The following is a 25,667-nucleotide window of genomic DNA, read 5'->3' as shown; positions in this document are numbered from 1 at the left end:
TGAAAATTGAATTATTTTAGTAATTTTATTTTTGAAACGTTCATTTTTAGTACACAAGAATACAATTGATTGTATGTTGATCTTATATTCTGATCTGATATTGATTATATATTAACTCATTTACTATTACTAATATTCTAATAAACTTTAGTGGATTTTAACTTTAATATATTTCCATATAAGATAATATCATTTGAAAATAGAAATATTTTTGACCCTTTCTTTCCAATGTCAATGCTTTTATTTATTTTTCTTGTCTAAATGCCCTAGCTAGAACCTCAAGAATAATGTTGAATAGATGAGGTAAGAGTGGACATCCTTGTCTCAGTTTGTAGGGGAAAAGCATTTGGTTTTTCACTGTTAAGTGTGATGCTAACTGTGGGTATTTTTTCATATAAATTGCGTTTCAGGTTGAGGAGGTTCTTTTAATTTCTAGTTTATTAGGTTTCTATCATGAAGATGCTTTCTCTGCATCTGAGATAATCATATATTTTTCACTTCTTAATTTATTGATATAGTGTAATTCTGTAAATAATTTTTGTATGATAAATCAACTCTACATTCCTGAAGTAAATCCCACTTGGTTATGGTGCATAGTCCCTTTTATATATTACTGTTATATTAATTTGCTATATCTTATTTAAAATCTTTGTATCTACATTCATAAGAGATACTGGTCTCTGCTTTTCTTGTATTTGTCTCATTTTGATATAATGGTAACAATGGCCTCATAAAATAGTCAAAAGTGATTAGCTTCTATTTTTGAAAGAGTTTATGAAGAATTAATGTTTATTCATATTTAATATTCTGTAGAATTAACAATGAATGCATCTGGTGTTGGGCTCTTTTTTGTGGGAAGTTTTAAATTAGCAAATTTATTATTTCTACTTATTATAGGTCTATTTACATGTTTCTTCTTTTGTCAGTTTCTTTCTAAGAATTTGTTCCTTTCATCTAAATTATCTAATTTGTTTACATACAGTTGCATATTATCGCTTTAGCAGCCTTTTTGTTTTGTTCTGTTTTTTTTGGTCACACTATGTGCATGTGGGAAGTCAGTTCTCTGACCAGGGATCAAATCTCTTCCCCCTTGCAGGGGAAGCACGGAGTCTTAACCCCTAGACCACCAGAAAAGTCCCCTTTTAACATCCCTCTCATTCCTGTAAGGTCAGTAGTGATGTTCCCTCCTTCATCTGAGTCTTTCGTCTTTATTCCCCAGTTAATCTAGCTAAAGATTTGTCAATTTTATGGTCTTTCCTCCATTTTGTTCCATTGATTTTGTCTATTGTTTTTCTTTTTTGTTTCTTTTCTCTCCATTCTCATTTTTACTGTGTGCTTCCTTCTGTTTGCTTTAGTGTTAGTGTCCCCATCTTTTTCAAGTGTCTTAAGGTGAAAAGTCACAGATTATTGATTTATTTATTCTTTTTAAGTATTTGTGCTATAAATTTCTCTCTAAGCACTGCTTCAATTGCGTTCCATAAGTTTAGGTATATTGTGTTTGCTGAGATTCTGTCCATTTTTTTCATTCTTGTTCTGTGTATTTATATTACATAGTTTATAGAAATTATCTTCAAGTTCACTGATTTTCTCTTAGATGTGCTTAAACCTACTGTCGATTCTCTCTAGTGAATTTTATTTTTTGTGTTTTTTTACTTTACATCTCCAGAATTTCTATTTGGTTTTCTTGTATAGTATGTATCTCTTTTTGGATATTGTCTATTTGCTGAGACATTGTCATCATGTCTGCTCTCACTTCTTTAGGCATGGTTTCCTTCAGTTCTTTGAATATTTTGTAATAGCCTTCAAAGATTTGTCTGCTATGTATGATCACTGAGTCTCCTCAAGGGCAACATCTATTGCCTGCATTTTTGTTGTTGTTGTTGTTCTCTCTGTCTCTCTATATATAGGTCATACTTTGCTGTTTCTGTATGTCTCATCGTTTTTGTTGAAATAGACAATTTTAGTGAAATCTGTATATTTTCTGATGTGAGTCCTCATAGGGAGGTATCTAGTCTCAGGTAGGCACACAGTCTCTCAAGGAGGCAGTGGTTACATTAGGGCTTTCTTTAATCTCTTTCTCTGTGCTCCCTGTTAAGTTTTTTGCCTCTGTTGATAATACCCCTCTGTTACCTCCACTAATTGCCAGTTGATGATCCTATTGTTTTCAACAATGCCCTGGGGCATAAATTGCTCCACAGTTTGATTTAATTCAATTAGGGTGCCTGTATATTGGATTCATGGATCTATGGAGTTGTTCCTTCCTATGATCTGTTTTACTACCCTTGTGTAAAACCTCTGTGTCACTATTAAGGGTTTAGAGGTGGGGATAATTCTGTCATTCAAATGAAATGCTAGGTGATGTTGATAAGTTCTGATCTTTGCATCTCCACCATCTCAACTTGAAATATCCTCCCTATGAGCAAGCTGGGACAGAGTGACTGGGGACTAGTGTTGTGTTTCCACTCTCTGTCTTTTCTGGGTGGAGAAAGGGAGCCCCAGGTCCCTTAATTGCCCTTTGCTAGAATAGAGTTTCTGGACAAGGAGCTGGAGGGATGAGTATTGATGGAGGGTGCTCCTCCAGGGAAGATTCCATAGATATAGACTGAGAGCAAGATGAAGAGGGGCTCTGTGTTCTTAGTTGCAACCCAACAGGAATAGTTTCCATGATGCTGAGCTGAGGAGGTGCCAGGAAATGGTGCATGCATGTGTGCTAAGTCACTTCAGTTATGTCCGACTCTTTGTGACTCTATGGACTCCTCTGTCCATGGGATTCTCCAGGCAAGAATACTGGAGTGGATTGCTATGCCCTCAACCAGGGGATCTTCCTGACTGAGGGATCAAACCCACATCTCTTATATCTCCTGCGTTGGTGGCTTCTTTACCCACTGAGCCACCTAGGGAGTCCCAGAGGAAGTGGATTAGGGATCAGTTACCACAGACTCTGCTGTTCTTAAAAAAACTGAGTGCATTTTCTGGAATAAATGTTTTACATTTTCTCTATTTCTTTAGAACAATTTCCAAGTCACTGTTTTTGTAATCAGTTTTAATCATTTGTAGTTGTTCTACTGGGAAGAGGGTCCTCATATCACCATTCTGGAAGGCCTATGAATGATTCCATTTTTTTTTTAATTTTATTTTATTTTTAAATTTTACATAATTGTATTAGTAATCCAGACAAATACAACTGGTTCATTAGAATACGATAGGTTGATTTAAAAGCTGATGACGCTGATTTCAGCTCCAGAACTTTGTTACTGAATGACATCAGACTTATTATGGCAAATAACAGCATCTGAAACTCCCCATTTACACATTAAATGATAGAATCTAGGAATCAGCATCCATTTCCCTTTGTGAGATTTAGTCAACTACCGAATTAGCTCTCACTGAGTGAGCAAGATGAATCAGCATCCATTTCTCTTTAAACACATTTGTGAGATTTAGTCAACTGAATTATCTCTCACTGAATGAGCAAGATGCAGTATGTGTTACAATTTGTTACTCTCTCAAGTTATCAAAGTCTTACTTAGTCCTGCGACCATAATTTTGAAGTAGAGCCCTAATGACTTAAAGAAAAATGATTTTTATCTATCTGGGATACAGTGAAGGAACTAGTTATGTTTTAAGTAAAGATTATTTATAACTTATTTAGTAATTATTCCAATAACCATAAAATTATTAAGATGTGTATGAGGGGAGAAATGGGAGGGTGAAACACCCCCCAAACACAAGATAGAACAAAAGCAAGAACCGCATGTGGTCATTTAAAAATAAAGATGATTGAAAAGATAGTATTAAGAATTGCTATTCCTGCAGTCATGTATAACACTAATAAAATTATTAATACATCATTTTCACTGGCAACTTTTTAGTAATGTAAGAGAAGTCACAACCTCTTCTATTTGTACTTTAATCATTTTTACTTTGATTATTAAAATAATTTTACAAGCCATAGAATCATATACACACTTTCTCAGATAAAACAAATTACAATTAGATTAAATCATACTTTAAAACAACTGAGTGTAAATTATAAACTTCCTAAATCTATGCTGGTGAAATTTCATTCTCCTGGAAAGAAAACTAAAAGTACCATTCAACTTTTAGCATGTTTTTCCTTGTTGAATTTCTATGTCATCATTTGATCTGAAAATTTGCTTTATCATATTATTAAATTTAAAGTATTTGTGCATTTGAAGGAGAAGCAATTTACTCTTATAATATTTTTTTCAGTTCTTAATGCATGTTTACTAAGTTGCTTTAGTCGTGTCCGACTCTGAGACCCTATGAACTGTAGCCCGACAGGCTCCTCTGTCCATGGGATTCTTAATACATTTTCCTAAAAGGAAATTCAATCTCTAATTTATAAAAATGTTCTCCTTAAGTTATGAAGAGGAGAAATTTTCTTTCTAAATAAGATGGGTAAAATTATATCTATACAGAGAAATTTAAGTAGTTCTTATGACATTATATAAAAAGTCATACAACTGGTTGGGAATATTAACTTGGGATGCTATCTACAGTGAAACCTACTAATTGTCAAGTCATATCTAATTTCCTTTTTAAGAAAAACTCTGAAAATGGGTCATATTGCCTACAGTAATTCTTTGTTCCTACAGTTCCTCAGTGTCTCAAATCGGATGATTTCCCTCCATTCTATTAGAATACATAAAGACATTCTTTGGAGATAATGCTTTGTGGAAAATTTCCCTCTTTAATATTGTGAACTCTTAAAATGCCGCCAACTGCATGCATGTATGCAGGGTATATGCGAGTGCACACATACACACACAAGATAGAAAGAGAGGGAGATTTCCACTCTATGTTTACTGAACTCTTGCTGCCTCAATCATCTTTTGATTTCTTCAGTTTTTATTCTCCATGTTTCTGTTGGTTTCTTTACTTTCATCTGTACCTCCAAATTTTGCTAGTTGAATAGCAAAGAAAACCAAAATATGTTCCTTCAAACTTTCAAGCTTTATTTCCAAGCTACATTCTCTTCTCATTCCTTTCCTTGATCTGCATTTATAAGAGTTTAAAGTTTATTATATAACAGCAAAAATAAAACATCGGTGGGACAAATACCACTTATCAGAAAAGCACTCAATTAATCACTTTAATTTTTATTCACACTCATTCCCATGAAATCTTTCTTCTGTAACTACCAATAATCTTAAACTGCTATCCCAAGCATAATGATGGCTGTCTTGAAGACAAATCCAGTTTTTTTCATGGAATTTAACAAGCTGATTTTGAAACTTAAATGAAAGAGCAGAAAGTCTAGAAGACTCAAGATATTTCCGAAGAAGAAAACTGTTCTAACAGGTAACAAAATTTTAAGTAAACTATAGCAATTAAGACACTGTGGTATTGCAGATAGACATATAAATAGACCCACAGAATAAGAGAGTTTTGAAACAACTTACTGAATATACAGATTCAGGGAGAGAATGGATACATATATATGTATGACTGAATCTCTTCGCTGTTCACCTGAAACTATCACAACATTGTTAATCAGCTGTACTCCAATAAAAGACAAAAAGCTCAAAAGAAAAAAAAAGTACAGATTCAGTGCGCTTGCCTTGTTTACAAAACTTTGCACTGTTCCCTTGGATTTTGCAGGATAATAGTAGACTCCAGAAAGAAGAATAGCTATGTGTTTTAAGGATGTTAGATATGGGCTGTCATTGTCATCATGGTCCTCTGTGTGTGTATATTCCAGTTGTGTCCGACTCTTTGCGATCCCATGGACTGTAACCTGCCAGGCTCCTCATTCCATAGAATTTTCCAGACAAGAATACTGGAGTGGGTTGTCATTTCCTACTTTAGGACATCTTCCTGAACCAGGGATTGAACCTGCGTCTCTTGTGTCGCCTGCATTGGCATGCAAATTCTTTACCTCTCTGCCACCTGAGAAGCCCCAGAAATATCATACTGCTCTACTATTTTGATTCCATCAGGAAGTAGCATTTACCCTAGATGCTCTAGTCACAAACATGTATACCAAAGGTCCTGAAACATTTTAAAGTTTTGTAGTGAACCAATGATCTGGGGCATTCCAGGAAATTCTTCTTTAATGTAAAGAACACATTTTTGCATCCTGGACCTCTATTAAGAAAGAGAAAGAGTTTGCTTTGGTCTACTTGTTTTTTTTTTTTTTAATAATGAACAGTTTATAATGTTCTGTTAATTTCTGTTGTACAGCAAAGTGATTCAGTTATAAGACTATATTCGTATATTCATTTTCACATTTTCCCATTACAGTTTATTAGAGGATATTGGATGTTATTTCCTGTCCCATACAGTAGGACCCTGTTGTTTATCCATTCTACATATAATAGTTTGTTAACCCTGAGTTCCCAATCTATCCCTCCTCCACCACCCTCCCACTGATTTTTTTTTGAGGCAATTTATGCCATGCTTGGGGGTACCACCTCCAATAAATGTATCAGATTATGGGATAAGGTTGTACATTTTATTAGAGCTCAGACTGGAGAATACTGTAGCAGATTCAGGCTGTGGTGCAATCTTTCCTGCCATGTGGTTGTCATCCTGCAGATCTGATGATGCTAGAGGTACAGGTAGTGATATGGGGATTCACCGGCTCCAGTAGGAGAGTGGTAGTGTGGGCAAACCTCTTGGCATCTAGTGTGCATCTCTGCTGAAAGTAACAACTCCTCAGATACCAATGGACATTGACGGGGATTAAGACATCTCTTAATCGTGGGAATAAAAGTGACTATGGAATGTGAATTGCTTATCCTAAATTGAATGCTATCAAATCTACAGAGTCATAAAGTGGCACGGGAGTATCATCAGTCTGTTGTAAGATGGAGATAGTACACTGATGCATGCAAAGTGGGAACAGAAATCACAAGTTGATTGCATAAATAGGTGATCCAGAGTGTCATGTCAGCTACCTCCACGGTGCTGAAGGAAAATTTCACAGTAGTCAGAGCTACAAGCAATACACAATACACTTATTCACTTGATATGGAGGAAAAAGTAACCTGATAAATGCAAACACATTGAATCTTTGTGAGATGCTGGAAATGTTTTATACCTCTGCTGTTCAATATGGTAGCCCCTGGCCACACTGGGAAATCAAGCATTTGAAACATGACTGGTGCAACTGAGGAATTTAATTTTTAAATGTAGTTAATTTTATTGTTTTTTCAAGATATTTTGTGATGTGGACCACTTTTTTAAGTTTTTACTGAATTTGTTATAATATTGTTCTTGTTTTATTTTTTGGCCGGCATGATCTTAGCCCCCCAACCAGATATTGAACCCACACCCCTTAAACCACTGAAACACCAGGGAAGTCTCTAATTTTAGTTACTTTTAATTACTTTAAATAGCCACATTCTGCTACTGAATAGCACTGGTCTAAATCATATGTATTTTAAAACTATAAAACAAGTGATACAAGTTGCAAAAAAAGTCATTGATCAAATTATTCTACTAGTTTCCAACTATTATTAGATGTGGCTCCAACTAGCTAAATGATGCTTCTATCTGAGCTATGTTTTGACTGTATCTTTTCCAGTGATTTCTTCATCTAATTTATAGTCATTAGTTACTGGGAATCCTGCCATGTACCTAACGGGTCAAGTCTGCATGCTGCCCTCCTTCTCAGCTTTCTGTTTTCCTTTCTTCCCCTCATGGCCTCTCTGTGACCCTTTTACCATGAACCATGATACTGACTATATGTCCAGATGCTGTTCATATGCCAGGAGCTGGGAGCACTTGAACTGGAGGACAAGTGAGACAGGATTGGGGAGGTGGTGGGTGGTCAGGGTAGCATAAGGGTGGGGATGAAATGGGTTAGATTTAACTCATCCTAATTGCCAGGGCCTGGCCAGAAACTGTTTTCACCCAGTACAAAGGCAAGGACACAGTTTATTCCAGTCCAGTTAGTATATGGAACAAAGGTAGAAGTGGAAAAGAATAGAAGGGAGACAATAAGAAAAAAATAGAAAGTATGAAACCAGGATGGATAAGGTCTCAGTTCGCCCTGACAAGTGCCAGAGCAGGTGGGCACCGAGGAGGATGGGCAGCCTCCTGTGAGTTTTTTCTTCCCAGGAGTCAATCATGAGGGTGGGTCAGAAGGGGACATATGTGATGTCACTTGCTTGATAGTTTACTTTGCTGAATGTTAACTAGAGTCTCTAGGATGGACACACATACCTATAGGTCTCCCCTTGTCTAAGGTGATTTATGTGCTCTAGCAGGGGTTAAATTGTCCAGTAAAACAGAGGTTTCCAAACCAACATGAAGGAAAGGACACACTATGTAGGAATTATATCCCATCCAATCATCTCTTTATGTCCTTGATCACTGGCTGCCTTCCCAATTATATCTGAGTTGGAAGAAACACATGTTGCCTCTTGGGCAATGAGGTATCTCTTCAGGGGTAGACTAGGTCTTCAATTAAGCTGTGCTCCCCCTGCCCCCCAACTTTGGTAACAAACAACAGGAGATTTACATATGGCCACTTCACCCCAACTCAGCTTCAATATTCAAAGGGAAAACATGTCTTGGAATTGCAATGTGCATGCTGATATTTTTATTGATTAGCTGATGCACTCAATATGCCAGTAAATTTGGAAAACTCAGCAGTGGCCACAGGACTGGAAAAGGTCAGTTTTCATTTCAGTCCCAAAGAAACGCAATGCAAAAGAATGCTCAAACTACCGCACAATTGCATTCATCTCACACGCTAGAAAATTGATGCTCAAAATTTTCCAAGCCAGGCTTCAACAATACATGAACTATGAACTTCCAGATGTTCAAGCTGGATTTAGAAAAGGCAGAGGAACCAGAGATCAAATTGCCAACATCCGTTGGGTCATCGAAAAAGCAAGAAAGTTCCAGAAAAACATCTGTTTCTGCTTTATTGACTATGCCAAAGCCTGTGACTGTGTGGATCACAATAAACTGTGGAAAATTCTGAAAGAGATGGGAATACTAGACCACCTGACCTCCCTCTTGAGAAATCTGTATGCAGGTCAGGAAGGAACAGTTAGAACTGGACATGGAACAACAGACTGGTTCCAAATAGGGAAAGGAGTACGTCAAGGCTGTATATTGTCACCCTGCTTAATTAACTTATGTGCAGAGTACATCATGAGAAATGCTTGGCTGGATGAAGCACAAGCTGAAATCAAGATTGCAGGGAGAAATATCAATAACCTCAGATATGCAGATGACACCACCCTTATGGCAGAAAGTGAAGAAAAACTAAAGAACCTCTTGATGAAAGTGAAAGAGGAGAGTGAAAAAGTTGGCTTAAAGCTCAACATTCAGAAAACTAAGATCATGACATCTGGTCCCATCACTTCATGGCAAATAGGTGGGGAAATAGTGGAAACAGTGACAGACTATTTTTTGGGGCTCCAAAATCACTGCAGATGGTGATTGCAGCCATGAAATTAAAAGATGCTTGATCCTTGGAAGAAAAGTTATGACCAACCTAGACAGCATATTAAAAAGCAGAGACATTACTTTTCCAATAAAGGTCCATCTAGTCAAAGCTATGGTTTTTCCAGTAATAATGTATGGATGTGAGAGTTGGACTATAAAGAAAGCTGAGCACCAAAGAATTGATGCTTTTGAACTGTGGTGTTGGAGAAGACTCTTGAGAGTCCTTTGGACTGCAAGGAGATCCAACCTTGCATCCTAAGATGTCCATCCTAAAGGAAATCAGTCCTGAATATTCATTGGAAGGACTGATGCTGAAAATGAAGCTCCAATACTTTGGTCACCTAATGCAAAGAGCTGACTCATTTGAAAAGACTCTGATGCTGGGAAAGATTCAAGGCAGGAGGAAAAGGGAATCACAGAGGATGAGATGGTTGGATGGCATCACCGAGTCAATGGACATGAGTTTGAGTAAACTCCGGGATTTGATGATGGACAGAGAGGCCTGGCTGCAGTCCACGGGGTTGCAAAGAGTCAGACACAACTGAGTGACAGAACTGACTGACTAACTGATGCTGGTATTTTTATTGATTAGTTGATTGTTTAATTTACACTACTTCCCAATGTCATTGGTCTTAGCAAGATAAAGATAGGGGATTAAGAGGTACAAACTACATAAACAAGCTACAAGCATATATTATACAGCACAGGAAATATAACCAATATTTTTTAATAACTATAAATGGAGTATAGTCTTAAGAATTGTGAATAACTGGTGGTTATTTATGCATCTGAAATTTATAGAACATTGTAAATCAACTTTACCTCAATAAAGGGGAAAAACTATTAACATCATTTAATGAGCTTTAAACAACTTCCAGGGCCTGGCCCCTTGAGATCTGGTAGTAAGTCTTGTCAGTGGCTAAGTGATTGTGTCCACTCTGCCTGGAAACCTTGTTTTGCACGGTCTCGAGCCAGCGGATCCTTTTGTGTGGTCTGATGACATTCTGTACTGGGATGGAGCTTCTTTGTTTCTTCTCCTTCATAATGACTGTTTACACAGAGCCCTCAGCCTTCTCATCTGTAAATGCTTAGAGTTCACTCCAAGTGCAGCCTACAGAGGACTCCTCTGCTCCCCTCCAGTGTGGTTGGCTAAATGCCTACAGACCGTCTGCTTTTTCCTTACAGACCCCAGGATTGGAATTTCTTTCATTGGCTCCCTGCAGTTCTCTTTGACTTAAGCATTCACAGGGCATTGCCTTTGCTGCCTGGGTTTTGACCTCCTCAGAGTTCTGTTCTACCTGCTAGGTTTGCTGTTCAGTACCCATGCTCAAGACAGGAAGGGGTACCTAGTGACAGCTTATGTTTGTAGGGGGGTTAGTTTCTGACCATGGTTGGAACTGAAGCATCCTTTCCATTCCAGGGGAGCCCTGGCACTTAGCTGCAGAATCATACATTCTTCCAGTATTAACAGCCCAGCAATATTACGAGTAAAGGGAATAACAACTCACTGAACAGATGGTACTTTGACTCCAAGTAAAAGATGGAATGTGTTTATATTAATTGATGAGTCATTTGACTCAACTAATATGTCTTGAGTGTCCCTTGGACAGAAGGAGAAAGGCAATCAGTCCTGAAAATTCATTGGAAGGACTGACACTGAAGTTGAAGCTCCAATACTTTGGCCACCTGATGCGAAGAACTGATTCATTGGAAAAGACCCTGATGCTGGGGAAGATTGAAGGCAGGAGGAGAAGGGGATGGCAGAGGATAAGATGGTAGGATGGCATCACTGACTCAATGAACATGAGATTGAGCAAGCTCCAGGAGTTGGTGATGGACAGGGAAGCCTGGTGTGCTGCAGTCCATGCGGTGGCAAAGAGTTGGGCATGTACTGAACTGAATACATCTTTTAATTAGATATCTGAAGACAAAGTTATGCCTATGAGTTAAAGTTTTGAGATATTGACCCATGTTCCCTCTTTCCATAATATTTTCTCTTCTCTCTTCTTCTTTTAAGCAAGAATTTTTGGTTCTGCTCCCCTTATTTCAAGAGAGGTCTGTGAAAGGACAAAAGCTCCTGCTGCCTGGATTAAAAAAAAACATTTTTTTTTTCTAGTTTTGGTTTTTAAAAAGCTAAACCCTAGAGCTCAAATTGAGTTTGGCTTGTCAAAGGAAAATGACTTTTAAAAAATGGATAGAGAAGTTTCTTTCACAGACTAGCAAGAGAATACCACTGGCAAGGGAGAGAAAAGCAGAAGAAAGTGTGTCTAGTCTACTGGGGAGAGGGTAAGGGGATGGCCTATGGGGAAGCCATACCAGGGATTTCAAACACCTGCTATGGCAAAGGCAGGTCAGACAAGTGGTTTCAAAGGGCCCAGTGTAAAAAAAAAAATGCAAATATTATCAAAACATCAACTGACACCCTACCTCAGTGTTGGGGGATAATTGAGGTTGGATGTGTCTATATCAAATATCAGATGGGCAATTGCTTCTCAACTCCTGTGATCATGGCCTCATGGAGAAGTGCCCATAATTTCTAGCTTTCCTGATGTTCCAGAGAAGCCAGAAATTGTAATTTTTTTTCATGAACCCTTCTGACTTTTAAAAGTTGGCTACAATGTTTTTAAAATAAAGCTTAGGCCAAACAAAGCACAGCTGCAGACCAGATGTAGTTTCCATGCCACTGACTTGCAACCTGTCACCTATACAGGCCCCGTGGGCCTCTCAGCAAGGATTCCTGTGCCTGTTGTTTAGTTGTTTAGTCACTAAATCATGGCTGTCTCTTTTGTGACCCCATGGACTGCAGCTTGCCAGACTTCTTTGTCCATGGGATATTCTAGGCAGGAATTCTGGAGTGGGTTGCCATTTCCTTCTCCAGGGGATCTTCCTGACCTAGGGATCAAACTCACGTCTCCAGCATTGGCAAGTGGATTCTTTATCACTGAGCCACCAGGGAATTCAGTGCCAGAGAGTGGGACTAAAACAACAAAGGAATATTGGTCAGAAGGGGTCATGCAGATAGGGCCGTGACTGCATGCAAATGGATGAGCAAGGTCAAGAAGACACCGCCAGCGTCAGTGTTTTGGCTCCATGGCTTACCTCAATGGTGTGAGCAAGAAGTGGGAATTTCAGTAAGCAATGAGGATAATTGCTTCACAAGCTAGGAAGTTGACGATAGAAAATAGAAATCTATTCAAGTTATGGAGAAAAGTGATGTGATAATTCTTGAACACAAGTTTTTGTAGACTTAGATTTCTATTTACTGTTCCCAAGGACTTGGCAGGTATTGCTAACAATTCCTGGGTGTGCACACAGTCACCTCCAGCATAGATATTTCCTATATTCTCTTAAACTTCAGACCATCATGTGACCTGGGGATTATGTTCTGAACTCTGTTTTGGGGAAGGGGAACCTGTTCCATATAGAATCTACAGAGATCACTGCCATGTTTTTTTTTTATTATTATTTTTTAGCAGCTTTATTGAGGTTAGATTTACATAACATACAATTTACTCACTATAATCTTGCAACTCAAGGATTCTGGTAAATTTGTAGACTTGTGTAACCATTCCCACAACTCACTTTTAGAACATCACTGTAGAAAGTTCCCTTGTGTCTTTTCACAATAAATCCTCCTTCCTAACCCTAGTCCTGGACAAGCACTGATCTGCTTTCTGTCTCTACTATACTTTCCTTGTCTGGACTTTTAAATAAATAGAATTATTGAAGATGTAGTCCTGTTACTGATAGGTATGGGGTCCAGCTGCTCACCACCCAAAAGCCAGTAAACAAGCCAGGTTGGTGGAAAGTTTGCTTTATTTCAGATGCCCAAAACTGAGGGAGAGGAGAGTGGATGTCTGTCAAAAGGCTGACTCCACCCCACTGGCAACCAGTGGGGCAAGAGCTTTTTTAGACAGCGGATTCGGGGCGGGAGGTGCTACATAGAGAAACAGCACAGTTATCTCTAACAGACCATTTCATCAGTGGTTTGGACCAGTGTTATCTTGGTTGTTTTAGGTACAGTTAGTCTTCAGTTCCAGGGTCTGTTTGTTCCCATTTCTTTGAGGCCAATTTTCAGAATTGTGGCCACTTCTGTCATGGATACAGTCTGGTCATCATGTAGCTAACTTCTTCCACCTAGGCGGGGGTTTCAGTATCCGTAAGAGAGCTCCCAGGATATGGTTCAGAATATTGTCCATAGCCCTTGAGAAAGAACTAAAGGTCCTTGACTATGCTTAATGAGTACATTATTATTATTTGATCTCCTTTGACTGTTTTCCTTTGTTTTCACATGTTCTCATTTTTTCTGATTAAACTTATTCTTTGACTAAAGCTTTCCATAGACAAAAGGCAGGTTGAGGACATGGGGGGACAGAGGCAAGGACCACAGCATCCTGCTCCATTTCAGCCCTTTGAATCTGACATCTTTCACTTAGTGTGATGCTTTTGAAGGTGATTCATTCTGAATATTCATTCATGTCTTGGTAGTTTTTGCCTTTTATTACTAATTTTCTACTGACTGGATATATTACAATTAAAAAAAAAACACTTTCGCCTAGTTGAAGGATATTTGGATTGCTTCTGGTCTGGGCTTTTATGAATAATGCTGCTGTGATTGTTTATATACAGGTCTTTGTGTGGCACTGCCGTGCTTTCGAGAGGGAATCAGCCGACTCCTTGGATAAGTCCCTGATGCTGGGAGAGATTGAGGCCAGAAGGAGAAGAGGGCATCAGAGGATGAGATGGCTGGATGGCCTCACTGATATAATGGATATGAACTTGGACAAATTCTGGGAGATGGTGAGGGACAGGGAGGCCTGGCGAACTGCAGTCCATCAGGTTGCAAAGAGTCGGACATGGTTGGGCAACTGAACCACGACAACAGCCATTAAGAGTTTAGAAAAGGTGCCTATTTCATAGGCAGTGGTGTAGAAACTAGTCAGCTTGGGGAACCAGGGAGAGGAACCTGACAGGTTCTGACCAGCATCTGCTCTGCATTGATGTCAGCTCCAGTCTTCTCCCAGAAAGCCAAGTCCTGATCAGGAACATTGGGCTGGGGGCTGGAATAGATGAGGGGAGATGTAATGCCTTGATGTAAGCAAGCAAAAACAGGTGGCTACTTTCTAGGAAGGATGTTAGCTCTCAAGGCAGAAGTTGGGGATTGGCCATTAAACCAAAGCCCTAATTAATGAGTAACCTATCAGAGACAATCGTGACTCAAGAAGAGTGCAGCTTCGAGGTGTGGATTAGCACTGGAGGAAGAGATCTGAGCCGGAGATTCACTTTTTGGCATTTCCCTGAACCACTTTTTGGGTAAAAAAAGAAACCTAAAAACTCAGTCTTAGGAAACCAGACTTCCTGCTGCTGCTACTGCTGCTAAGTCACTTCAGTCGTGTCCGACTCTGTGCGACCCCATAGACGGCAGCCCACCAGGCTGCCCCATCCCTGGGATTCTCCAGGCAAGAACACTGGAGTGGGTTCCCATTTCCTTCTCCAATGCATGAAAGTGAAAAGTGAAAGTGAAGTCGCTCAGTCTTGTCCGACTCTTAGCGACCCCATGGACTGCAGCCTACCAGGCTCCTTCATCCATGGGATTTTCCAGGCAAGAGTACTGGAGTGGGGTGCCATTGCCTTCTCTGCCAGACTTCCTACTCACAAGCTATTCAATGCTTCAATCCTTTCTCTCAGTCCTTCATTGCACTAGCCATCTGGTACATGAACTCCAACAGGGAGTTGAGTCACAGTGGATGCTAATGACCAAAGAATGGCCTTAAGTTTATGAGCACTCAAAAGACAGGATAGAAGAAACACATCACTAGATGTAAGAACAAGAGAAAGATGATTGTATTCCATAATCTGTGACTCCCAAACCATGATTCCTACTGGTCTTCTCTCCACAAATTAAGACACTTTGAAGACACCCACCCCTGGAATAGGCCTATGAAGATTGGTCCCAGGTGTTGTTTCTTGCATTACTTAATACTTCACTGATTTTGCCACTAGACTGAGATGCCTTCCCCATCCAGGATCCCTGCATCATCTAGACATGCCTATCCCATATATGAAGACCTTTTACTTATGTGCAACATTGACCATCTCTGAGCATCCTAGGAGTGGCTCTGGGTGGTCAGCAATAAACTCACTTTGAGAAAGAACCCAGATTGGCCCATTTTCCTGTGCAAATGACCAGAAATCCTGTGCTAGTCGAGAAGGGCTGATGTGAAGGGGGCATGTAACTTCCATACTCCCCAGCTCTCATAATGTTCTCCATTCTTTTTTTTTAAATTTAATTTTTAATTTTTTAATTAAAGGATAATTGCTTTACAGAATTTTGTTGTTTTCTGTCAAACCTCAACATGAATCAGCCATAGGTATACATAAATCCCCTCCCTTTTGAACCTCCCTACCTCTCCCTCCACATCCCACCCCTCTAGGTTGATGCAGAGCCCCTGTTTGAGTTTCCTGAGCCATACAGCAAATTCCCATTGGTTATCTATTTTACATATGGGAATGTAAGTTTCCATGTTACTCTTCCCATACATCTCATCCTCTGCTCCCTTCTCCCCATGTCCATGTCCACAAGTCTATTCTCCATGTCTGTTTCTCTACTGCTTATCCAGTCCAGTTCTTTTTGTTTATTTAATTTGTTTGATTCAACACTTTAATGCCAGCCTTTCCTTCATGTCTTTTATTAGACTCACACTGGCAGTATGTCATGGAGTTAAATAGTCTAACTGAAAATTGGAAGGGCCATGATTCAGGATCATCATGAGAATTAAATATGTTAATGCATGAAAGAACTTAGAGTAGCAACTGGTCCATAGTAAACATTCGGCTAATGTGAGTGATAATGATGAAAATGTTTATTACAATGCAGAGGAAAGTTCAACTGAACTTTTATTTGTTCTGTTCTTCTATCTGTTCCAACACCTATGCCATGCGTTTTTGCCCATGTGGCACAGAATGTAGGATCTTAGTTCCCTGACCCAGAAATGGAATCTATGCCCTTGCAGTGGAAGCGTGGTGGTTCAACAAATGGACCACCACACTTAACCACTTCACCACCTATACCACACATTTTCATGATCATACTTTTAAAATACAGCTGGTAGAGCAACTTCCTTTTTTTTTTTTTTACTGAGTTTTCTGTATACTTTTACATATTTTCCTTTCAGATGAATTGTCAGAACCATTTATATCAAACATCAAAGAAAATCATGATCAGAAGTAAAATGATATGTACCATTGTTATATTTATTTAGTGGCTGATCTCATTATATAACTGCTTTTGTAGTAATTTCACATTCATTATGGGTTGTTTTCCTCTGGATTGGGGAGAATTTGAGTCTATGTAAGTAAAATTTAATTTTCACATGGATGTCAACCTTCATAAATTGCCACCTTTTTCAGAGTCTCAGGTTATGCTATAATATCTATATATTTTCTGAACTTTTGAAATCCATGCCCCTCAAAATCCAAAAATTAGATTTTATTTTGGGATTGAAACAGCATCTTATTAGCATATCATGGCACTACTTTTCCTAATGTTCAACTAAAATACTAAGGAAATCAGAGAAAAAAGAAAAATATGAATAAAGAGCACATAAACATATATACCAGAACTGACAGCTGGTTGGTTGATTCTAATAGAAATTAAATGTTCACTGAACTCCAGTGTTGTGTGAGTTTACTGAAACAAGCCTTGGTGAGCTACCTGTGCTCTGCTGGCTACCTGGCACACTGTTGATGGCATTGTAAATGGATGCAGCCATTATGGAAAACATTATGGAGGCTTCTCAAAAAACTAAAATAGAACTTTCATATAATCCAGAAATTTCACTCATGAATATGAGTGAAGAAAACAAAAACACTGATTTGAAAAAATTATATGCACTCCAATGTTCATTGCAACATTATTTACAGTAGCCAGGATATGGAGGCAATCTAAGGGTCCATCAATAGATTAATGAATAAAGAAGATGTAGTATATATAAACCATGGCATATATCTCATTCATAAAGAAAATGAAGTCTTGCTATTTGCAACAACATAGAGGGTATTACGCTAGCTGAAAGAAATCAGACACAGAAAGATAAACACCATATGATTTCACTCATGTGTGAAGTCTAAAAAACAAAAACAAACAGAACAAAAACAGACTCATAGACACAGAGAACAAACAGGTGGTTGCCAGAGAAGAAAGGGGTGACGTGGGGAAAAAATAAATGAAATGAATTAAGAGGTTCCAATCTCCAGTTATAAAATAAGTAAACCAAGGGATGTAATACACAGCATAAAGAATATGGTCAATAATATTGTATTTAATTTGTATGGGGACAGATGCTTACTAGACTTATCATGGCAATCACTTCATAATGTATGCAAATGTCAGCTTACTATACAATAATTCTGAAATTATCTTAATATCGTAAAACAACTATATATCACTTAAAAAAGAAGTTAGGAAAAGAGCAGTAAACTAAACCCAAGCCAAGCAGAAAGAAGTAATAAAGATTAGACTAGAAATCAACAAAATAGAAAATAAGAAAACAATAGAGTAATCCAATGAAAAGGTCAGTCCCAGAAAGATTCATTGGTGAATCCTATTAAGCAGTTAAAGTAGAGATAATACCAACCTCTTTCAGAATATAGAGAAGGAAACATTTTCCAGAGTATTCTATGAAGTCAGTATTACTCTAATCCTGCACCCAATTCTAATAGGGAGTGGGGGTGGTGTTCTTCAAAACCAGATGGATGTCCTATGATTCAACTCCATTCTAACACTATGAGGAGATATTTCTCATGTTAAAGACTCAGTCTCAAAAGACTGTGCCTGCTTCCACTCCAGAAGCTAGTTGCAAACCTGAGTGCTTCTGACCAACAAGCTATAGATTCAACTCAACATGCATGCTCAGTCCTGTCTGATTCTTCTGCGACCCCATGGACTATAGCCCTCTATGCATGGGATTTCCCAGGCAAGAATACTGGAGTGGATTGCCATTTCCTACTCTAGGGGATCTTCCCAACCCAGGGATCAAACCGTGTCTCTGACATCTCCTGCATTGGCAAGCAGATCCTTTATCAACTGTGCCACCTGGGGAAGGTATAGATTGGAGGTTCCAATGACTTCTTCCTCTTTGCGTTCTATTAGTTTGCTAGACCAACTCACAGAACTCAGAGAAACATTTTACTTACTGGATATCAGTTTATTAATAAAAAGATATGACTCAGGAAGAGCCAGATGAACTAGATGCATAGAATACGGAGAAAGGGTGAGGGGTTCGATAGATCACTCTCCCAAAACTCTTGTTCACTAACCCAGAAGCTCTCTGAACCCTGTCCTTTCAGGTTTTTATGGAGGCTTCATTACAGAGGCATGGTTGATTACATCACAAGCTATTGCATCTTCACTCACTCTCCCCTTCCTGGAGGCTGGGGGTGGGACTGAAATTGTTAACCCTCTAATCACATGGTTTGTTTTCTTGGCAACTAATCCTCTTCCTTACTGTACTTTCCCAAAATCATCTTGTTAATATAAACTTAGGTGTGGCTGAAAGTGACTTGTTATGAATATCAAGACAATATCTTGTTCTTACCACTTAGGAAATTCCAAGGGCTTCAGGATCTTGATGCCAGAAATGGAGACAAAGACCAAATATATATTTCTTATTATAAATCACAATATCACAATTTACTGGTACCAATGATATCACAAAAAAGAAAGATATTCTTCATGAACATAGATGTAAAATCTCAACAAATTTCTAGCCAGTTCATTTCAGCAACATATAAAATACATAAAAAGATTATATATCATGATTAAGTGGGATTTATCCCTGAAAATCCAAAGTTGACTTAACATCTGAAAGTCATTTAATGTAATAACATCTTACTAATACAATGAAGAACAAAACCCACCTGATTATCTCAAAAGATACAAGCATTCAGCAAAATCTAGCACTCATTTGTGATGAAAACTTTCAATGAACTAGAAACAGAAAGCAAATACTTCATTTAGAAAAAGAGTACCTGCTAATAGGGCTTCTCAGGTGACTCAGTGGTAAAGAATCTGCCAATGCAGGAGACAAAGGAGACCCAGGTTTGATCCCTGGGTCAGAAAGATCCCCTGGAGGAGGAAATGGCAACCCACTCCAGGATTCTTGCCTGGGAAATTCCATGGATAGAGCAACCTGGTGGATTACAGTCCATGAAAGAGGTTGAAAGAGGTGGACACGACTGAGTGAGCACGTGTACACGCATCTACCAATAACTGGACAAAATAAATGCACTAATTGTACACTGCATATTAAAAAATTTCTGAGAGAAACTAAAGAAAAATAGGGAGACATTCCATGACCATGGATTAGAAGACTCAATATTAATATAATGGAAATTTTCTTCAAAAATCTGTAGACTTATCACGATCTGTATCAAAATCTCACCAAGCTTTTGTGTAGAAATTGATGATTTGCTCCTAAAATGTATATGGAAACAGTAAAAACTTAGAATAACCAAAACAACTTAGAAAAAGGAGGAATAAAGTTGAATGACTTCCACTATCTAATTTCAAAGCATATTATAAAGCTATAATATAGAATACAGTGTGATGTTCATGTAAAGGTAGGCATATAGATTAGTGGAACAGACTTGAGAGTTCAGCAATAATCCCTTACATTCATGATTAAATGCTTTTTGACAAATGTATTAAGAAAATATAAGAGTGATAAGGTAGTCATTTCATCTGTGGTACTGGGGCAATTTGATATTCATGTTTTTTAAAAATGGACTAAGCCATTACTCTACTTCACATAGGCGGATTCATTTTGATATTTGGCAAAACTAATACAATTAAGTAAAATTTAAAAATAAAATAAAATTTAAAAAATTAATTCAAAATAAATCATAGATGCACAAGCTAAAATCATTAAGAAAATGAAAAGACAGGTCACAAAGTAGAAGAAAATATTTGTAAATTATATATCTGATAAAGATCTTATATCCAGAATATAAAAAGAACTCTTAAAATTTAATTATAAAGAGATTTTTAAAAAATTAGGCAGAGTTGTAGAAGATTTCTACAACTCAACCACAACAAAAATGACTTGATTAAAAAATAGCAAAGGATTTGAATGCACATTGCTCCAAAGAAGATATATGAATAACTAATAATAAGCATAAGAAAAGATGCTTGACATCATCAATCATCAGGGAAATTGAAATAAAAAAATGCAAAGCTACTGTATAACCCAAACATATAAATAGCATCTGTTAGAGTTGTTACAGTGAAGTTTAGCAGAGACACAAAATTCTGCGGATCAAAATTGCAGCAATAGATAGGCTTGATACCATTCACCAGACTTTTTCTGGTATTTTGACTCCCAGCTGTAGATGGAAGATATCCTCCTGTATCTCTGGCCCTGTCAAGAAAATACAAAAGATCTCATTTTACCCTTTCTTCCATATGAATATTTTAACTATATATGAATATTTTAACTAATAGGAATATTTTAAATCTGAATAATTGTTTTTATTTTATTATATAAGTCTCTACCCCTGGTTCCTGGCACAGAACTCCTAACACTGTTGTAAGTTCTTGTGAGATATGAACACTAGAGTATCTCTTGTTCTAATATTTGTCTTTGAGTTCTTTCTTGACACAGGCAGATAGTGTCAGAATTGAGTTAAGTTGTAGGACACCCAGCTGGTGTCACAGAGAATTGCTTTTGTGAGGACAAGCCTTCTCACATTTGGTGACCATAAGTATCAGAATTGAAGGGTTCCCTGTGACCATAAAGGAGACACACAGGAAAATAAAGACAGAAAGAAAAGAGCAAATGGGTTGGTTTTCCATTAAAAGGGGACTTGTGCTTTTTTTCTATACTTTAAGTAAGAATTACAACCAGTATCTAAGGGTCACAGCTGAAGGGACAAATATTTTTTGACTGCCTATATTAAGTAATTATTAACTGGTAAAAAATAACTCCCTAAAGTCTCATAAAAATATTACACACACACACACACACACACACACACATATTATTGTTCATGTATTTTAGAAGAAGACATGTAGGTTCAAAGGGAACTGGAAATTTATTCAGGATCACAGGAAGGATTCATCCTAATCTCTCCAACAAGTGTCTTTCACTGTTCCATTCTACCATGCCATATTTTAAGTTCAAAAAATAATGCTTGTAAGAGCCACTGCATTTACACTAAAAGTTAACCAAACATAGTCAGTGTGGCTACATTTTAGTTCTAAAATCACTATAAAATTTTATCATTGGAAAAAGTTGAAGAAAGGTGTGATTCATAAGTCTCATTACACGTGTATTTTCTCTGTGGAACATTGAGAGATGGTTTTCCCTTTTAACTGTTTAGTCAATGTAATACGTGCACAAGTGCTTTTAGGATAATACTCAATGGACATACATCTTTTAGACTGCCGTCTTGGGAGAAACACTCATTTCACTGTTTTGATGGAGAGAAATAGATGTGAAATTCTTCTCACTCCATGTTTAGAGATCCTTCTACAATTAAAAAAAAATCTTTCTCTAAGTCATTGTTTGTGTTATAATTTCAACAGCGTCTCACTGACTTCAGCCATTGGTGAAACAAAAGATTCTTTCAAGAAATAGGCCAACAAAATAAAGAATTACTGGTAATAGTATTTTGGTTTATTTTGTTATAACAAAGATTTCATTTATGCTTTTTGTTGATCGCCTCCTTAAAATCCATCCAAAAAGAGCTCAGATGATCCTAATTATCGTGATGAAAATGTGTCTGTAACTAAAATGTCAGCTGTATCACTGAATGGTTGTGTTTGGTTAGGTTTGGGTCCTGGGATGCAAAGAAAGGCACCAATCATAAAACCACTGGGAAATGTCAGGAAATATTTTTGAAGGCAAATAAAATGGCACAGTCTGCCTCCTCGACGGCCAGGTAATGATGAGGACACAGGACCTACATACTGCCCCAAGGGTGCTTCCCTCCACACCTGCCCAGGTAAAGATGGAGAACTTGGGTATGAAAACCAGAACAAGGCTGATTCTGTATCTCCTCGATTGCTGCCTGTGGGGAAAGAAAAAGTCCAAAACCTAGTCATTCTCCCTTAAAAAATGTAAATTCGAACATGAAGCCCATTAAATTATTAATAGAAAAGAAAACCACGTCCTGCTTGTTTTGCATCTTCTCAGGCCTCCTGTTCTCCGGTCCCCCAGCCCTTACCGGCTCTTACCCCTCTCAAGCACCCAAGTCGTTCTCCACTCTCGATGGCTTTGCATCTGTTGTGTCTTGTGCCTGGAATCCTTTTCCTTTTCCTCAGATACAGCCCCTCAGTTGGCTTACATGCCCTCAGTTTTCTGTTCATGTCATCTTGTTAGAGAGGTCTTTCTAGAATAGACAGTTTATTTTATTTTTTTTAACTGTGACATGCGGAATCTTTAGTTGCAGCATGTGGGATCTAGTTCAAACTAGTTCCCTGTGTAGGCAATGTGGAGTCTTAGCCATTGGATCACCAGGGAAGTCCCTAGAATAGACAGTTAAAATAGGCTCTTCTCTCCTCTCGTCACTTTCTTAAGTCCCCTTGTATTATTTTCCTTTATACCCCTTAACCCACCGCCTTGCATATGATGCAGTCTTTATTTGTTGTCTTCCTGCCCCTATGAGAACTGAAACAGTGGGGACACAGGCTTTATGATGTTTTCCCCAGAACTATGTCCTAGCCCAGAGTAGAATCTCAAAAGACTGGTTTAATGAATTGTTAAATGACATCAGCAAGACCTATTTTCTTTTTTACTTCAAACAACCAAAGTGAACAATAGAATGGCTTTATTGCTTTAATAAGTAAGAAATGTGCTGCGTCACTTTAGCTGTGTCCGACTCTGTGTGACCCTATAGACGTCAGCCCACCAGGCTCCCCCGTCCCTGGGATTCTCCAGGCAAGAACACTGGAGTGGGTTGCCATTTCCTTCTCCATTGCATGAAAGTGAAAAGTGAAAGTGAAGTCACTCAGTCATGTCCAAATAGGGAAGCATATTAAGATCAGTGAATGGAAACTTCAGGAGAACACTTCAGAAGAAGAGACTGAAGACACAACCCAGGATTTGGGTTAGCCCAGTAAGTCATGAATCTGAAGTTATGCTCTCATCACTACATTAGTTTTCAAGTTTACCCAGCAATTTTTATTTACTTCTGTGTTTTCTTCAATTTACTTTCTGTTTCCTCTCTGAAAAGCTTTAGGCATTATAATCATGAAGTTAAACGCATACCATCTCCTTAAAAGGAAACAGAACCACGGACATGTTTTGATAAGCGCTAGAAACCCCAATTTATTTAATAGAAAATTATTTTTGTGTGCTCATTTTTAATATAGTTTTCATATAATGGCTTTTAACTTTCAATAGAGAAAATGCTTAACAGGATAGATCTATAGCAATCTAATCTGATACTTGAGACCTCATATTTTTGTTCAGGAAAAAGGAATGACCAGCTGGCCAAGAATAAGATCTTGAAAGATAGAATCTGGTGATGGCACGTTGCTATTCACTTCAACAACTTTGAAAATTGTGTTTCCTTTATTATTATTATTGTGAAGCCAAAAATATGCCTACCATTATAAGCAACTTATGATCCATATCTGGTGTGTTTTTATGAACAAGATAGCTAAGTTCTGACTTGCTGTTCTATTTTCACTGCGCTGACTCAGGGTTTTTCAACTTTCCTTTATAGATTCAGAGAGGGAGAGAGAAAGAAAAAGGTCATTTGCAATACTAGAATAGATTTACACTTTTATTTTTTTTAATGTATTTATTTTAATTGAAGGCTAATTACTTTACAACATTGTACTGGTTTGTCACACATTGACATGAATCAGCCATGGGTGTACACGTGTTCCCCATCCCGAACTCCACTCCCAACTCACTGCCCAGCCCATCCCTCTGGGTAATCCCAGTGCACCAGCCCTCAGCACCTTGTCTCATTCAGAGCCAAGGTATGGATATACATACACACAATAAATTAGTTTCCTTATAAAATGAAATGTGTATTCTGTGTTCAAGCATGTTCTTTGTTCCATAACTTTGCATACATTATCTTAAATGTATAAGCTGTCAAAAGCTGAGCAAAGAAGTAACAGATAATTTATATTTTTTTCTTTCTCAGAGTTAAGCTAGTGTCACAGACATATATTGTAATTCCTATAATTTAAACTCCATATATCTGTTCAGTAAGACCTCCCCAAATTGATTCACAGGATTGTATTTTGCGATATTGTGGTTGAAATGAATTTTTATTTCCTTAGTGATTCATGACCATGAGGGCAGCTAAGGGCAAAATTTAATTTCTGATTTCTCTAGAAGGGATGATAAGAATGAAGTGAATTGTAATTGAATTCTGAGCATGAACAAAACACGAAAGATAAATTGAGTTTGCAGATGTGCACAAATGCATTATTAATGTTTAGAGTTCAATGCCATTTTAATGTTTTCTTTCTAAATGAGAAAATTACATCCTTTGAATTTTTGATATGTGGATGTGTTGATAATGTCCTGGCCACTTATGTCTCCAAATCAATTTTTATTGCTTGTCATTTCTATAAGGAAATTATTAATCTTCACAACCAAAGTATTTCATTATAACTTGACAGACTGGATGTTTGGTGATCCTCTTTGGGTGCTGCTACACTAATTGAATATTAATTACTGCCAAATTCAGTCATTTTTCAGGAATAAACTTGAAATATATATCTATTAAATGCTAAAACATAAACAAATCAAACCTAAACCCTGACTTTGAGTTTTTCCTAATAAAAAAAAAAGAAATGTTCTTACTTTTAAATGCTCTGAGTTATGATTTTTTTAAAAATAAAAATAAAGCTCTTGAGTGGAATTAAGTGTATTTTTAAATAATAATAGAGTAAAATGATTTATAGGCTACACACTAAATAAGTAATATATTAAATTAATTAAATCTAGAAACTTGTATCACCTAACCATTTTGAGTAACTTTGCTTTTTCCAAAACAAGAGAAAATTTTTCTACAGAGACACTTGTTCTAAAGAGGAAAATAATATATAGGATGGCTCAGCAGTAAAAAATCTGCCTGCCAGTTTGGGAGACGCAAGAGATGCTGGTTCAGTCCCTGGGTCGGGAAGATACCCTGGAGGAGGCAATGGCAACCAACTCCGATATTTTTGCCTGTAGAATTCCATGGACAGAGGAGCCGTGCAGGCTGCAGTCCAT

General features: G+C 37.7%; 1 long non-coding RNA gene across 1 annotated transcript in view; it reads left to right on the top strand.

Annotated features, from left to right (window-relative positions):
- LOC129644018 (uncharacterized) overlaps positions 1 to 25,667 on the top strand; it is a 165,015-nt gene that overhangs the window by 336 nt on the left and 139,012 nt on the right. The window lies entirely within an intron of this gene.

This window comes from Bubalus kerabau, chromosome 2 (assembly GCF_029407905.1).
Source record: "Bubalus kerabau isolate K-KA32 ecotype Philippines breed swamp buffalo chromosome 2, PCC_UOA_SB_1v2, whole genome shotgun sequence".
Lineage (NCBI taxonomy): Eukaryota > Metazoa > Chordata > Mammalia > Artiodactyla > Bovidae > Bubalus > Bubalus kerabau.
The sequence above is the reverse complement of the archived record's forward strand: the minus strand, read 5'-3'. Positions and strand labels throughout refer to the sequence as shown.